The 17,111-nt window shown below is 45.4% G+C and overlaps 1 protein-coding gene across 2 annotated transcripts in view; it reads right to left on the reverse strand.

The window, feature by feature from the left end:
- Positions 1-17,111, reverse strand: part of LOC122547679 (suppressor of cytokine signaling 1-like) — a 62,286-nt gene that overhangs the window by 30,085 nt on the left and 15,090 nt on the right. The gene's annotated exons all lie outside the window — the stretch shown is intronic.

A 17,111-nucleotide genomic window follows, 5' to 3' on the forward strand; every position in this document is an offset into this window, starting at 1 on the left:
GCAAAGAATTTCAGATAGACAAGAGTCTGAACATACTGTGTTAAGGAGCCTGATGGCTTAGGGGAAGAAACTGTTGCACAGTCTGACCGTGAGAGACCAAATGCTTCGGTATCTTCTGCCAGATGGCAGGAGGGAGAAGTGTTTGAGCGAGGGGTGTGTGGGGTCTTTCACAATACTGCTAGCCTTTCGGATGCAATGTGCGCTGTAAATGTCTGTAATGGAGGGGAGAGAGACCCCACTGATCTTCTCAGCTGTCCTCATGATCTTATGGTGTAGTGGGGTGCATCTCTACCTCTGGGCTACATGTTCCAGGTTCATGACCCATGCCAGGACTTGTTGGTCGTGGAAGATACAACTGTCATTCTCTAAGCTCTTTCAGTGTGCCTGGTGGCAAGAGTGAGAAACTCCCCCCAGTCAGCCACCCTGCATGTAGGCACCCTGTAGCATGGTCATCTCCCATCTAACTCCCATCTTATTTTAATCAACCTGTTCAGAGATGATTTGGAGATGCCGGTGTTGGCCTAGGATGTACAACACCAGGTTATAGTGCATCAGGTTTAATTGGAAGCACTAGCTTTCGGAGCGCCGCTCCTTCATCAGGTGGTTGTGATGATTTTTAACTTCGTTCAAACAGAGATGCTATGACAAACGACTAGATCAGGTGGGATCTGAACCTGGGGCTCTTGGCTCAGAGGTAGGTATATGACCACTGCCCCCCTGCCCCCCTGCCCCCCAAAAAGAGTCTCCCCTTTGTTAATTGTATGCAAGTGAAGGTCATTGTTTGGGGTTTCATCTGCACAGATAAAGGGGTTCTTGTGGTGTGGTAGTACTGTGCTTACCTCTTAGTTAGGAGGCCGAGGTTCAAAGTTCTACCTGTTTCAGAGGTGTGTAATGACATCCCTGATGAGGTTGATTAGAAAATATTTTCAGACACAACAAAAATATTGTTCTACACTTGAGCTCAGTGGTTAGCACTGCTGCCTCACAGCGCCATGGAACTGGGTTTGAATCCACCCTCAGGTGACTCTCTGTGTGGGGTTTACACATTCGCCCAGAGTCTGCATGGCTTTTCTCTGGCTGCGCTCCAGTTTCCTCCCACAGTCCAAAGATGTTCGGTGAATTGGTTATGCTAAAGTGCCTGTAGTGTCCAGGGATGTACAGGCTAGGTGGATTAGCCACAGTAAATGTGAGATAGGGTGGATGGGTTGCTCTGGATGGGATGCTCTTCGGAGGGTCAGTGTTGACTCTATGGGCTGAATGGCCTGCTTCCACACTGTAGGGATTCCATGTGGTTGCAAATGTTGGATTCCACAGGGAGCTGGAGTGCATCATCTTACCCCACAGCACAAAATCTTAAGCTTCATTTGAACTTCTGATTTTGCTATGTGCCTCTTTAAGACTCCCACCTCTTATTTTGATCTAACTTGATTAATTGCTTTTCAAAAAGAGTACAATGTAATGCTTATTGAGACTATGGGGTGGTTGTAATGATGGACTCTAAGTAAATGGAAGACCGTGCAAAGACTGGCTCCAGTTTGACCCTTCATAGCCCAACTGTCTGGAATAGAACAGCTAATGTAGCACCAGCGAGATGTCTCAGAATACACAGCTCAGTGTCCATCAGGAGCCGTATTCAGAACCACCAAGACACCTTCCATCTCCTACTTGTCAGAGAGTCATAGAGATGTACAGCATGGAAACAGACCCTTTGGTCCAACCCATCCATGCCGACCAGATATCCCGACCCAATCTAGTCCCACCTGCCAGCACCCGGCCCATATCCCTCTAAACCCTTCCTATTCATATACCCACCCAAATGCCTCTTAAGTGTTGCAATTGTACCAGCCTCCACCACTTCCTCTGGCAGCTCATCCCATACACGTACCACCCTTTGCGTGAAACAGTTATCCCTTAGGTCTCTTTTATATCTTTCCCCTCTCACCCTAAACCTATGCCCTCTAGTTCTGGATTCCCCTACCCCAGGGAAAAGACATTGTCTATTTATCTTATCCATGCCCCATATAATTTAGTAAAGCTCTGTAAGGTCACCCCTCAGCCTCCGACGCTCCAGGAGTCTTAAATATATAGCCAGATCCTTTTCAACAAGCATTCTACAATTTAATTCCCTCAAACACTGCAGTTGATGCATCAGTGGAAACTTTTGATACAAGGAGTTAAAGACTGTTGTTAAGCATAACGTTTGTGATAGTGTGGCCATGTGGTCTAAGGAGCTGGATTTAAGCTTCAGTCTCTTTTGAGTTGTGGGTTCAAATCCCACTGCTACCAAAGTAACAGGTGAGGCTGGCCAACGTTTGGAGGGCTTCTTGTGGCACATGAAGCATCTCCATTTCTGAGCCAGAGGACCTGGGTTCAAATCTCACATTGCAGAGATGTGTAATAACGTCCTGGAATGGGTTGATTAGAAAATAGTGATTTGTTTTCTGTTAAATCAAGGAATTATGAAGGAAAGTCAGGAAACCTCAGCTGAGAAGATAACAAAATAGAACATCATGTGACTGAATGTCTCCCTGTTTTAAGAGTCGACAATCAAATGATTTGAGAGGTTAGACTCAGAGCACGCCATCTCCTGACAACAATGATAGCCACACCAAATGTCCAGTTGAGGTTGCTAGGGAACCAGCTGCGGGAAGAAGTTTACTTAAAGTGGGTTCGGTACTAATTTTCAGAATTGACGCTTCTTCAACGCCTCCCTCCACTCCTTCCGATTTTAGGAGTTTCAAGGGCTACAGAGACATTGCCTCCCTTTTTCCTATCAGCGTCACAAATGGGATTTATGATGGGAATGTCCCAGCTCCGATTTTTTGGAGAATAATGTAATAATAATTAGGGAAGGATGCAGGTCAAGCCATATCTCCCTGTTGCGCACAGAGTCATAGAAATGTGCAGCAAGACCCAACTCGTCCATGCCGACCAGATATCCTAAATTAGTCTAGTTCCATTTACCAGCATTTGGCCCATATCCCTCTCAATCTTTCTTAATTATATACCCATCCAGTCGCCTTTTAAATGTTGTAATTGTTCCAGCCTCCACCACTTCCTCTGGCAGCTCATTCCACAAACGCACCACCCTGTGTGTGTAAAGATTGCTCCTTAGGTCCCTTTTAAATTTTTCCCCTCTCGTCTTAAACCTATGCTCTCAAGTTTGGACTCCCCTACCATGGAAAAAAGACCTTGGCTATTCACCTTATCCAACCCCTTCAGGGTTTTATAAACCTCTATAAAGGTCACCCCTCAGCCTCTGATACTCCAGGGAAAATAGCCCCAGCCTATTTAGCCCCTTCCGATATCTCAAACCCTCCAACCCTGGCAACATTCTTGTGAATCTTTTCTGCAGGAGGATAAGTGCATGTGAAGGCTTTGCAAAATAACATTCCCCCCTCAACCCGAAGTAAAGTAATATTGAACCAACAGGAGCAGGCTTTCAAATAGTCAAATTTCAAATGGGGTGGAGGAGCAGGGAAGCCTGATGTGTGGATACTCAGGCTTTGCAAAGAGGAAACAAAAGTATACAAGGCCACAAAAAACTGGATAACTATATGCCTGCTGGTTTTTTAATCTGAAGACAGATAGTGAGGATGCAATGAACTCCATACAGACAAAAGGCCGTCAACCTGAAATGTTAACAATGTTTCTCCCCACACTACAGCTTCCTGGCCTTCTGAGTGTTTCCAGAACACACTGTCTTCATTTCATCTTTAGATAGTGATAATTTAATAGTGATTAAGACTTAATCTTGCAGTGGTTTGGTTATTTTATTTTTAAATTCCCTACAGTGTGGAAACAGGCCCTTCAGCCCAACAAGTCCACACCGACTCACCGAAGAGCAACCCACCCAACCCCATTCCCCTACATTTACCCTTGACTAATACACCTAACACTATGGTAGCAATTTAGCATGGCCAATTCACCTGACCTGCACATCTTTGGATTGTGGGAGGAAACCGGAGCACCCGGAGGAAACCCACGCAGACACAGGGAGAATGTGCAAACTCCACACAGACAGTTGCCCGAGGCAGGAATTGAACCCGGATCCCTGGCGCTGTGAGGCAGCAGTGCTAACCACTGAGCCACCATGCTGCCCATCATTGCTGTAGCTTTGCTCATTTTATGACTGGAATGCGATAAATGAAGAAGCTGTAGTGGCAATTGTCCAAGAGATTGCCCGTAATTAAAAATTACTGGCGTAAAAGAATGAAGACTCGCCAATACTGTGGGTTTGTACAGAAGAAACAACCCACAGGGTTATAAGTGGGCTCACAACCAAATGTGGAAAAAGTGAGGACTGCAGATGCTGGAGATCAGAGTCAAAACGTATGGTGCTAGAAAAGCACAGCCGGTCAGGCAGCATCAGAGGAGCAGGAGAGTCAACGTTTCGAGCACAAGCTCTTCAAAAGGAATATGCGGGTAGGGGGTGGGTGTGTGTGCGCGCGCCTGAGAGATAAAATGGAAGGGGTAGCACTGGGGGAATGCAGCTGGGAGTGCGATAGGTAGATGAAGGTGGGGGGGTGGGGGGGGGGGGGAGTGACGGCGATAGGTCAGACTGGAGGGTGGAGGCGATAGGTGGGAAGGAAGATGGACAGGTGGGATAGTTCAAGAGGGTGGATTTGGGATAGGGTGGGGGGGGAAAAGAAGATGAGGAAACTGGTGAAATCCACATTGATCCCATGGGGTTGAAGGGTCCCAAGGCAGATGAGGTGTCCTTCCACCCAACGCCTGGAGGAAGAACACCTCATCTTCTGCCTTAGGACCCTCCAACCACACGGGATCAATGTGGATTTCACCAGTTTCCTCATCTCCCCTCCCCCCACCCTATCCTAGATCCAACCCGGCTCCACCCTCTTGAACTGTCCTACCTGTCCATCTTCCTTCCCACCTATCGCCTCCACCCTCCAGTCTGACCTATCACCAAAACCACCACCCCACCTTCATCTACTTATCTCATTCCCAGGTACTTTCCCCCAGCCCCATCCCCTTCCCCCTCCCATTTATTTTTCAGCCCCCTTAGGCCCCCCCCACCATATTCCTGATGAAGAGCTTATGCTCAAAACATCAATTCTCCTGCTCCTTGGATGCTGCCTGACCTGTTGTGCCTTTCCAGCGTCATACTTTCTGACTCTGATCTCCAGCATCTGCAGACCCCACTTTCCCCTCAAAAACACCAATACCAAGTTGCAAAATTCATTTGCATATGCAGATATTCACGAATGTGGCTTTTGCTGTTCTGAATTACTGAGTGTGAGCTACAGTCCAGAAAGTAATCATCAGCGTCAATCTTAACCCCGCTCTCCATGATGGTGTGGTAAGAAGTCATATTTCTCTATCGATTTAAGAGTAAATTAATCAAGACACGCAGACCTTATTCAATTGCCAATTGAGCTGAGATTTCTAGAGTGGCCATTGTCATGTTTGGATTGAGGTGCTGTTTATCTTATCTCTGCGTAACATGAAGATAGTTCCAAATTCAAACAGGTGACAGTATTTACAAAATACATAAAACATCTTCGAACTTTACAGAACACTTGTCATAGCTGGGAGAAGGCATAGTCTCTTTCCAGCTGTGTTCTCAATCAGGAATCAGTCACTTGATTCAATCAAGCCAAACCAATTGAGCACTGTACAAGGATCTGTAATCAGACAAGCTTAATCAAAAAGCCATTGTTGGAGGCTCCCCATTCCAGGCATCAGTGCAATGCAGGGGAAGAGGACGATGGCATCGTATAACTGAGATTCATCACAGTCTGAAACACAAGTCGCGGGCGAAATAGAGAAGAATGAAAACCATTGGGGACACAGGCCGCCTACTTGCGGAACGTTTCATGGGACACCTCTGGGACACCCGCACCAACCAACCCAACTGCCCCATGGCTGAACACTTTAACTCCCCCTCCCACTCCGCCAATGAACTGCAAGTCCTTGGCCACCTCCATCGCCAAACCATGGCAACACGACGCCTGGAGGAAGAGCACCTCATCTTCCGCCTAGGAACCCTCCAACCACATTGGATGAATGCAGATTTCTCCAGCTTTCTCATTTCCCCTCCTCCCACCTTATCTCAGTCCCAACCCTCGGACTCAGCACCCGCCTTCTTGACCTGCAATCTTCTTCCCGATCTCTCCACCCCCACCCCCTCTCTGGCCTATCACCCCCACCTTAACCTCCTTCCACCTATCGCATTCCCAACGCCCCTCCCCCAAGTCCCTCCTCCCTACCTTTTATCTTAGCCTGCTTGGCACGCCCTCCTCATTCCTGAAGAAGGGCTTATGCCCGAAACATCGATTCTCCTGCTCCTTGGATGCTGCCTGACCTGCTGCGCTTTTCCAGCAACAAATTTTTCAGCTCTGATCTCCAGCATCTGCAGTCCTCACTTTCTCCGAGAATGAAAACCATCCCCTGTTTTCTGTTGTCCCATCATTTAGAAGCTGCTGCAGGTGGGGAAAGGAATGAATTCAGGTCCCCATTTCAGGGAGCGAAGTTAATAGTAAGACAGAGGCAAAGTCATTTGTACTAGAAAGCAGCTAGACTAGATTAAAATCAGACTATCTAGTATAAAACCCAACGTTTGGCCACCCTTCGAGAATCCTGACCTTCATTAGGACTTGACAGTTGGTCTCAGAATCCAAACAATTGCACTTCCTTCTGACTTCTCCCATGGCTGACACACGCTGTCCAATTTCATGCAGTGAGAGTGACTCCTTTAGGCAATATATTGGAGACTGGCGTCTCCACGGAGCTACAATCCAGCAAGTTAAAAAAAGTACCAGAGAAGTTGTCAGCTAATTTGTGGGCAGTGAAATGCTGGCTAAAGGTGCATTTTATCAGAGCAACAAAACTATAGCACTACACCCAGCTACAGTGGGCCTCAGAAGTTAATCAATTAGCCTTGCATTTTTTTGAACTGGATTAAGGCAGCCATTCAGAACTGCATCGAGACTCATTTCCCACGGAATTCTCTGCCAGAAATGACTCTCATCCCACTATTCATTATGGAACTAAACCCAGATGCTTTAAGTGAAAGAATACTCTCTAAAGCAAATGCAACCCCTTTGTTAATTATTTCATGGGGTGTGGGTGCTGGTCAGCATTCATAGCCTCATCCCAAATCACTTTTGAGAAAGGCATGATTTATTATTTTATTTAGCAAATGAAACTCCTGGAAATCACAAAGTCCCCAGTTGCTGAATTTAAGATGGTGAAGCTTTTACTTAGTCTGTAGAAAGGGCATTCCTCTATAATGTACAGCATTGCTTATGTTTTTCCACAACTGCAGAAAGTGCTTCTATCGAGGTCCCAAAGTTAGAGGCTGCAGGGCAACGGATCAGAGCTCACATCGCAGCAATGCCCCTCGGGAAGCAAGGGGACCCAATTTCAGAAGAAAATTAAAGAGATCTGGAGGAGCTCCTTTGCAGAATCCCAGCTCTACACCAGAACCAACAATCTCAACACTAAGCAACCCTCTGGCTTCTTGGCAACCAGCAGGCTCTCCAAATCTTACAACTTAATATGGAGGGCTAAATGTTCACTCAAGCAACTCCTCATCAGATATCATAGAGATGCACAGCGTGGAAACAGACCCTTTGGTCCAACATGTCCATGCCGACCAGATATCCTAGATTAATGTAGTCCCATTTGCCAGCACTTAGCCCAGATCCCTCTGAACCCTTCGTCTTCATGTGCCCACTCAGATGCCTTTTCAATGCTGTACATGTACCAGCCTCCACCACCTCCACTGTCTCCTCCAAACCTTGCAGCCAAATCCTCTTGGCCTCACTTGCCTCCAAAATTATGGAGGGAACAGATAAAATAGAAGCAGGAAGATCATTTCCACTGACGGGTGAAACTTGAACTAGGGGGCATAGCTTCAAAATAAGGGGGGGGGGGGGGAAACAGATTTCGGCCTGAGTTGAGGAGAAACTTGTTCACCCAAAGGGTTGTGATTGTGTGAAATTCGCTGCTCAGTGAAGCAGTTGAGGCTAGCTCATTGAATGTTTTTAAGGCAAAGATTTTTGAACAGTAAAGGAATTACAGGTTATGGTGACCTGGCGGATAAATGGAGCTGAGTCCACGAAAAGCTCAGCCATGAACTTATTGAGTGGCGGAGCAGGCTCGATGGGCCAGAGGGCCTACTCCTGCTCCTATGTTCTTTCTGATCTTAAAAGTGGTGATGAGGCACTTTCTAGAATACAGCTGAAAAGCTCGCTATACCACAAAGTGGAGGAGCCGGTGTTGGACTGAGGTGGACAAAGTTAAAAATCACAACACCGGATTATAGTCCAACAGGTTTATTTGGAAGCACTAACTTTTGGAGCGCTGCTCCTTTTTTTAATGTTCGTTCACAGGATAAGGGTGTCATTGGCCAAACCAACATTTATTGCTCATTCCTAATTGCCCAGAGGGCAGTTAAGAGTTAACCACATTGCTGTGGGTCTGGAATCACATGTAGGCCAAAATGGGTAAGGATGGCAGATTCATTAAAGGACATTTGTGAACCAGATGGGTTTTTCCAACATTGGACAATGGATTCATGGTCTTCATTAGACTCTTAATTGCTGATTTTACTGAGTTCAAATTACACCATCTGCCATGGCGGGATTTGAACCCAGGTCCCCAGAACATTGCCTGGGTCTTTAGATTAACAGTCTAGCGATAATGCCACTCGGCCATTGCCTCCCCAAGATCAAAAGACACAGACTTTATTACAAAAGGTTACAGTGTCATGCAACTGAGATGATATATTGAGCCAACCTAGATTGCTGTTATAAGTTTTTCATCTCTCAGAATGGGCTGTGGGTTTCAGTTCATTAATATGTAAAATCTCAGGTGTCGACACATGGACACCACCATTACACGTGGGAACACCACCCACCATGTACGCGATAGGAACTCATGTGACTCAGCCAACGTTGTCTATCTCATACACTGCAGGCAAGGTGCCACAAAGGACAGTTAAGAGTCAACCACATTAAGGAAGTTACATATAGGCCAGACACATTAAAGATTAATCCCTAAATAGCATTAATCAGCTGTGCTGGGATTTCTGGATCATTAGTTCAAGCCATTTGATCACTATTCTACTAACATAACCACTTCTTTTTTTAACCGTACACTGTGCCTGAGCAACACATTTCACAATTCGTAAGATTCAAGCTGCACACAATCACCAGTGTAGAATGTATTGAGCTCATTTCGTTTACTTTCAAATGTCATCAACTTGAAAGGTTCCACATATTGTGTTCATTATTCATTCTCATGAACTGCAGCCTCCTCCATTCCTGCTTGGCGCCCTGACAGAGCCACATCAGCTGAGCTCCAAATCTCCAGCACGCTGATCCAGACGGCAAGCACACACTTAGATGATGGAGAAAAGAGGGCCTCTCCATCAGGATGTACCGAAATAGGAAACATATTAGACGAGAAACAAGATCCTGCCACTGGATGGGATGCAGAGTCAGCTAGGAAGCATTCCTGCAGATGTTCACTGAGCTGCCACATAATCACAGATGCTTATACCTCTGACCTTTCAGTTATTGCTCATTGCCTGTTTCGCCATCAACTCCTTGAATTTAATCTGCGCCTTCAGCAAGAGCCAAAGATTGGAAGGAAAGGGGAAAAAAAACGATGGTGAGGATCAGATGAAGGGCCCTGTGAAATAACAACCTTTCAAAGGTAATACATCTCCTTTGATTGTTGCCCTAGCAACCACAGGGAACCAAGGCTGGGTCCTTCCTGACCATATGGCTGAATACTACGCTGTGAGAATATTCTGCTTTTATTGAGCCTGCCGCTAAACCTTTCCCTGCATTGTCTCCCTAACAACATTTGTGAATAAGGAAGCAAGAATGTTTGTTCTTCAGAGGGATGACATACCAGCTGGTGTCGTCCTGTTACAGACTTCCAAGTCAACTCTATGCTAAGATGGTTAACCTTGTTCATAGGTCACAACCAAATCATTGCAATAAGAATGAGAGAACCCTACTCAGTCCCTTGCTGAATCTATTGTTCAACGAGTTGGAATCTTAAATCCCTGTTTTCACATTTAACTCATACACCTTCATGGCCACCTATTGATGGCAACATCAAAATCTCCAATTGACGACAGAGATCCACAGTCATAAAAAGGAGCAAATTCCAGATTCCCATGATCCTCTGCATCACTGGCCTATTGTGAACATTATGCCTTTCATTTTGGATTCCATTGCCTAGGCCCACCACCCCAGCACCACCATCACGATCCCCTCAGCCAAAACAAGAGAGGACAGTTTCTCTGTATTTAGAGTCATAGAATATACAGCACAGAAACAGACACTTCAGTCAAACTCATCCATGCCAACCAGATATCCTAAATAAATTGAGTCCCATTTGCCAGCATGTGGCCCATATCCCTCTAAATCCTTCCTATTCATATACCCATCCGGATGCCTTTTAAATGTTGTAATTGTACCAGCCTCCACCACTTCCTCTGGCAGCTCATTCTATACACACACAACCCTCGGTGTGAAAAATGAACCCCTTAGATCCCTTTTAAATCTGTCTCCTCTCACCTTAAACCTATGCCCTTTATTTCTGGACTCTCTCACCCCAGGGAAAAGACCTTGTCTATTTATCCTATCCATGCCCCTCATGATTTTATAAACTTCTACAAGGTCACCCCTCAGCCTCCATTGATCCAAGGAAAATAGCCCCAGCCTATACAGTCTGTCCTTATATCTCAAACCCTTCAACCCTGGCAATATCCTTGTAAATCTTTTCTGAACCCTTTCAAGTTTCACAACATCTTTCCTCTAGAAGGGAGACCAGAATTGCATGCAATATTCCAGTAGTGGCCTAACCAATGTCCTGTATAGCCGCAACATGATCTATCTACCAATTGCGTTTCTTTTAATTCATTCACAAAATGAAGGCAATGCTGACTAAGCCAGCATCTATTGCAAATCCTTAGTTGCCCAGAGGGCAATTGCTATGGGTTTGGAGTCACATGTAGATCAGACTAGACAAAGGCTTTAGTGAACCAGGTGGGTTTTTCCAACATGGTCACCATTAGACTTTTAATTCCAGATTTTTTTTTTAAAAAAGTGAATTCAAAATTCCACCATCTGCCCCAGCAGGATTCAAACCTATGTCTCCATGATATTACCTGGGTTTCAGGGTTAACAATCCAATGATAATACCACTAGACTTTAAATATTAATGTTATTGACACCTCAATTAGATCTCCCCTTAACCTTGTAAACTCCAGCCAGATTTAGAGTCAGAGAGCTGTACAGCATGGAAACAGAGCCTTTGGTACAACTCATCTGTGCCGACCCAATATCCTAAATTAGTCGAGACCCACTTGCCAGCATTTGGCCTATATCCCTCTAAACACTTCCTACTCTTAAACCCAACCAGATTTATTGGATTTTATGGAATTTGAGGCCTAAGCATAATGTTGAAAGGTCTCCTGCCTATAATCTCTATTCATTGAGCATTGCTGGGGACTGACTGCATGGACGCCGGGCAAACCTAAAAGTAGTGTCTTCCTGTGATACCTTCCCCATTATTCACCCCTTCCCGCCAATCACCACAATATTCAGGCCCATTGATGCTCATTGTTAGAGCAATGAGCCATAAACAGTAATGGCTCTCAGTTTCACCAACAGACCTGAATACTCTGCCCTTGATACAGACCAGAGAATGAACGGATCTACAAAAGCAATGGACTCAGGCCCCAACTTAAAAGAAAAGAAAACAAGAGGCTCCTGAAACTTTTGCTGCTAACACCACACTGTCAGCTGTTGTGAGAATGCAAGATCGGAGCCCCAACCCCAACCTTCCTGAAAGGAAACATGACAAAGCTCAAAAGATCTCTGGAGACGTTTGCAGGAAGGCAGATTTGCTGAGGACATGAGAGTGCTTCCGTGAAAAAAAACCTCTGCATTCATGCCATCGCTATCTCATCTACAGTTCCCCTTAATCCACTGATAAGCAATTACGGTATGACCTTTCATTAACTAGATAATCTCTTGATCTCTCCTCTCGGCCAAGGTTTACACTGTTCTCAGAACGCGGAGACCTAATGTGCAAATGCGGTGACCTTTAGGAGCATATGAACTAGGAGCAAAAGTAGGCCAATCGGCCCGTCAAGTCTGCTGTGCCATCCAATCAGATCAGGACTGCGCTATTTGCGTTTCGAATTCCAATTTCCTGTCAACTTTAATTCCCTTGCTTAAAGGCAAGGCCAGAATACGAAAACTTGGGAATTTCTGACCCTTTAACAGCAGCTAGTAATTTTACACAGCCTTTAACAACGTAATTCTTTGAAGAGAGAAACAAAGTGTTTCACAGGAGCCTTATGAAGCAAGATCGGACAGAGACATGCAAGGCAATATGACTGCAGATGGCCAAAAACCTGAATCAAAGAGACAAGCTGATAGCAGCACCTCGAAACGTGGCAGATAGGCTCCTAGGGAAATTCCAGAACTTACAGTCCAGGCAACGGAGGTTATGGGCAGACGTGGTGGAATAATTAAAACCTGGGATGGTCAAGACAAGACAGCATAGACACATTGGGCAGGTTATGGGGAGCAAGAGGTTACCAAGACAGGGAGGATTGAGGCAAGGGAAAGAGTTGGCAAAGTAAGGATGAGTGTTTTAAAAATTGAGGCCATGAACCGACGTAGGTCAGCAAGACGAGAGCTTGTTGCAAGACAACACACAGGCTGCAGAATATGAGTCACAGAGATGTACAGCACGGAAACAGATCCTTCGGTCCAACTCGTCCATGCCGACCAGATATCCTAAATTAACCTAGTTCCATTTGCCAGCACTTGGCCCATATTCCTCTCAGCCTTTCCTATTCATCTGCCCATCCAGATACCCCTTAAATGCTTGTGAATAAGCTTAAGGCCACGCACACAAGTTAAAGGACACGACTGAAACTTCATCACAACCGAGTTGCGATTTTCACTGTGACTGTGCTGTGAAGTGAGAAAGATTGAGACACTCCACGCCTGCCCAGCAGAGCTCCCATCCAAACGCCCATATCAAGTTACCCACCCTTTATTACAAGTAGGCTTTGATGATTTCAGAACAGACAAATTAACATCAGCATTACAGAAAATCTTGCATTTTTAATTGCGTCTTTCATATCCTCGTGACATCCTCACGCACCCTGTAGCTCAGCAAGTACTTTCAAACTATTTACGTACATCAATGTCCCACAAGCGGCAACGAGACAGTTTCCAGTTAATCTTGTTCAATGGTGCTAGTTGAGTGATAAGGGATGGCCAGGTTATCAAAAGGACTTCTTTCTCAACAAATTGCATGATGTTATCTATTACACCACCAGAACAAACAGACAGGGCCTTGGCTGAGCAGTCCCTCTGAATGCAGCGTTCGTTCAGTGCTGTATTCACATATCAGGTTAGAGTGGGTGCTCAAGGTAGGGATCATGAACATAACATTCCGACTGAGAGGTAAGCCAAATTGCCAATTAAGCTTTCACCCTGGAACACTTGAAAGTCATGGCTGTGCAACAAACACACACCATTTCTGCTGGTTTTTTTCAAACATTTTACAAAGCCACTATTGAAGTTACTTATTATAGAACCATTGAGTCATACAGCACGGAAACAGAGCCTTTGGTCCAACTCATCCACACCGACCAAATATCCTAAATTAATCTAGTCCCATTTGCCAGCATTTGGCTCATATCCCTCTAAACCCTTCATATTCACATACCCATCCAGATGCCTTTTAAATGCTGTCAATGTACCCATCTCCACCACTTCCTCTGGCAGCTCATTCCATACACACACTACCCTCTGTGTGAAAACATTATCCCTCAGGTCCCTTTTAAATCTTTCCCCTCTCACCTTAAACCTATCCCCTCTAGTTTTGGACTCTCCCTATCCCAGGAAAAAGACCTTGACTATTCACCCTTTCCATGCCCCTCATGATTTTATAGACCTCCATAAGGTCATCCCTCAGTCTCCGACGCACCAGGGAAAACAGCCCCAGCCTATTCAGTCTCTCCCTGAAGCTCAAACTCTCCAACATCCTTGTAAATCTTTCCTGCACCTTCTCAAGTTTAACAACATCCTTCCAGGAGAATTGTACACAGTATTTTAAAAGCGGCCTCACCGATGATGAGAGTAGAGCAGTGTAGAATGGACTGGCGTAGCATAGAGTAATGTAGCTTTTTATTTGTCATTTCTCCCATATACAATTGATACAGTCAGAACGAGACAGCGTCCTTCCAGGACCGAGGGTGCTACATGGGCAGCACAACCTACACAATCGTACACAGCATAAAGTGCATAAGAAGTATAAAACACGCAAGTTACAGTGGAACAGAAGAATGATAAATAATATACATTTTTCTAACAACAACGCAAAATCGTGCAAAGCATTTCAACAGGAAATGTCCTGTAAAACTGCAACATGATGTCCCAAACTCCTAAACTCAATGTTCTGACCAATGAAGGGGGCAAGTTCAAAGACTGAGGAAGCAATGGGCCAGTAACCCTGAGACACAAGCTAATGTTCTGGATTCAAACCCCACCATAGCATACAGTGAAAGCTGAATTCAGTACAATTTGATTCAAAGTTAATGGTGACAATGTAACCATTGCCATAAAAACCCTTCCCAGCTCTTGAGGGAAGGAAATTCTATCGCCTTGATCTGGCACACAACCAACAGCAATGTGGTTGATGGTTAACTGCCCTCTGAAATGGCCCAGGTAGGCAATCTTTTCAAGGGCAACTGGGAATTGGCAAGAAACGCCAGTCTTGCTAGTGTCGCCACATCCCCAAAGAACGAGTACAAAAACAAGAAAGCAACAGTGGGTGAGGGGACGTGGAATCAGTCCTATTCACGACGGAGTGAATCCACAATACCAACACTAACTGAAAGACAAAGGCACACCTTGATGCAGTCTGATAATCGGAATTAGCATCTCCCTTTCTGGTTCCCTGAGCCTCGCCAGTGTTGAAGGGACGTGTGCCCGGGCCGTGTGAGATTCCAATCTCATGGCTCGGATTAGCAGCCACGTCCTCTGCACGATCCAAAAACCGTCACTAAGTTCTCCGCTGTCTCACTCACACAATCCTTCTCATGCACAAGTCATGCAGAAGCGCAAAGACTGGACAGCACCCGCTCGCATTTAGAGAGACTCACAAAAAAACCTGTGGGCGGCTTCCAAGTTCAGATTATTCTTAGAGTTAATTGAAACAGTGTTTCTTTAAAACCTGCATGGGTAATTTTGGTCAGAGTCAGTGCTGTGAGACTCACGTGGTTACAGTTTTGCACCTCACACCCACTCACATTTGGGACTGAGGCACTGACAACGTGAGGCTTCTTTGCCCTTTTCGAGACTTACTATACGGACTCACAGCCCTAACTTTTCATTTGAGCTTTTGGTGTCTCATTAATTATCAATAATCTGGAGTTGAATGTTCTGCTGTGTTTCAGCAGACATCATTTGACACAAGGCAGTTTGTGCTGTTTGAACTACAACATAGAGAGAAAGAGAGAGCTGTACACAGAGGCTCATGCGAGTGAATGGTCTCTGAGCTGACAGTGAACATCCCCTCCGTCCAGTGCCCAAAGGGATAACTACAAGACGAGGCCACCCAAAAATCAATCGTTCCTTCCCTCACGACAAATTTAATTGACGTCCCCAGTGGACAGAATTGTTGACAACCTCACGACACTCAAGTTGCTCTGCGTCCTTCCAAAACCCCGACTTTACACCCCAATTTCCCCACCCCCCTTCAAACATCCTGCAAATTACGTGACAAATTCTAACCACACAAACTCGGTGTCATTAATAAAGATGGAGTATCCAATGGTGGCTGGTGATTGAACCTGGCCCTCAGACAAGTCAGATGGTTGTGGCTGCAAAACCCACTCCAGCATGCAAAGACTCAGCTTTCCCTCTGCATTAGTCCCATCTCTTTTGTTAATTCACCTTAGAAACACCCTCTTCACACACAAATCTCCCACCACATGGCCCATGTGGTCACTGTATAGGTGTTGAGAACACGACCTTGCAAATTCCAGTCTCACTCTAGACTGATGCTCGAGTCCAATGCCCATGATCTGCTATAACCATCCCATCGATGAAGGTAGAGTTCACATCTGTCTGATCATATGACACAGGAGTAGGACTTTTCCATTTGGCCATTTGAACCTGCTCCACATTTCATCTGATTATGATCTCAACTCACTTCCTTTCCTAATGCCCCCCTCCCCTCTCACCACCCCCCCCCCCCCCCCCCCCCGACTTCCCTATTAGAATCTCAGAATCCTACATTGTGGAAGTAGGCCATTCAGCCCATCAAGTCCACACTGACCCTCCAAAGCGCATCCCACCCAGACTCATCCCATCCCTGTAATCCTGCATTTCCCATGGCCAATCCACCTAATCATCACATCTTTGGACTGTGGGAGGAAACCGGAGCACTTGGAGGAAACCCACACAGACACAGGGAGAACTTGCAAACTCCATACAGAATTCAACCCAAGTCCCTGGCAGTAAGATGCAGCAATGAAAACCGTTGAGTCACCGTGCCCCCCATTTTATTCATCAAGAATCTATCTACAGCTGTCTCAAATTTAATGACCCTGCCTCCACCACTCTCTGGGGAAAGACAGCTCATGACCTTAGAGAAAAAGACTTCTCATCTCAATCTTAAATGGGAAATTCAAAGTCTATCCTCTAATTCTAAGAGTGAGTTAAGGGGACATCATTTTAACATACACCTTTCACACCTCCTCAGGATTTTATAAGCTTCAATATCACCACTCATTTCTCTGACCTCCAACGGATACAGACCCAACCTTTCCCCTTAAGACACCCCTTTTCAAGCCAGTCCTTTGAACAGAATGGAAAATAAATATCCTGTTAATGATCGAGATCCCACAACACTGTTGGAGAACAGACAGTCCTGACAACACATCCCATTCAAAACCAACTCCACAGTAATAGATGGTCTATCTCATTCCTATTTTCAACTTGCTGCATTGCCAAATGATCACTGCACTTTTTCAAACAAGCATGTTTTAATATAGCACATATCAGTGGAAGCAAGTAACAAATGGAATCAGCTTT

Source organism: Chiloscyllium plagiosum, unplaced genomic scaffold, assembly GCF_037043375.1.
Source record: "Chiloscyllium plagiosum isolate Xiang-an unplaced genomic scaffold, Cpla_swu_hap1 HiC_scaffold_33, whole genome shotgun sequence".
Lineage (NCBI taxonomy): Eukaryota > Metazoa > Chordata > Chondrichthyes > Orectolobiformes > Hemiscylliidae > Chiloscyllium > Chiloscyllium plagiosum.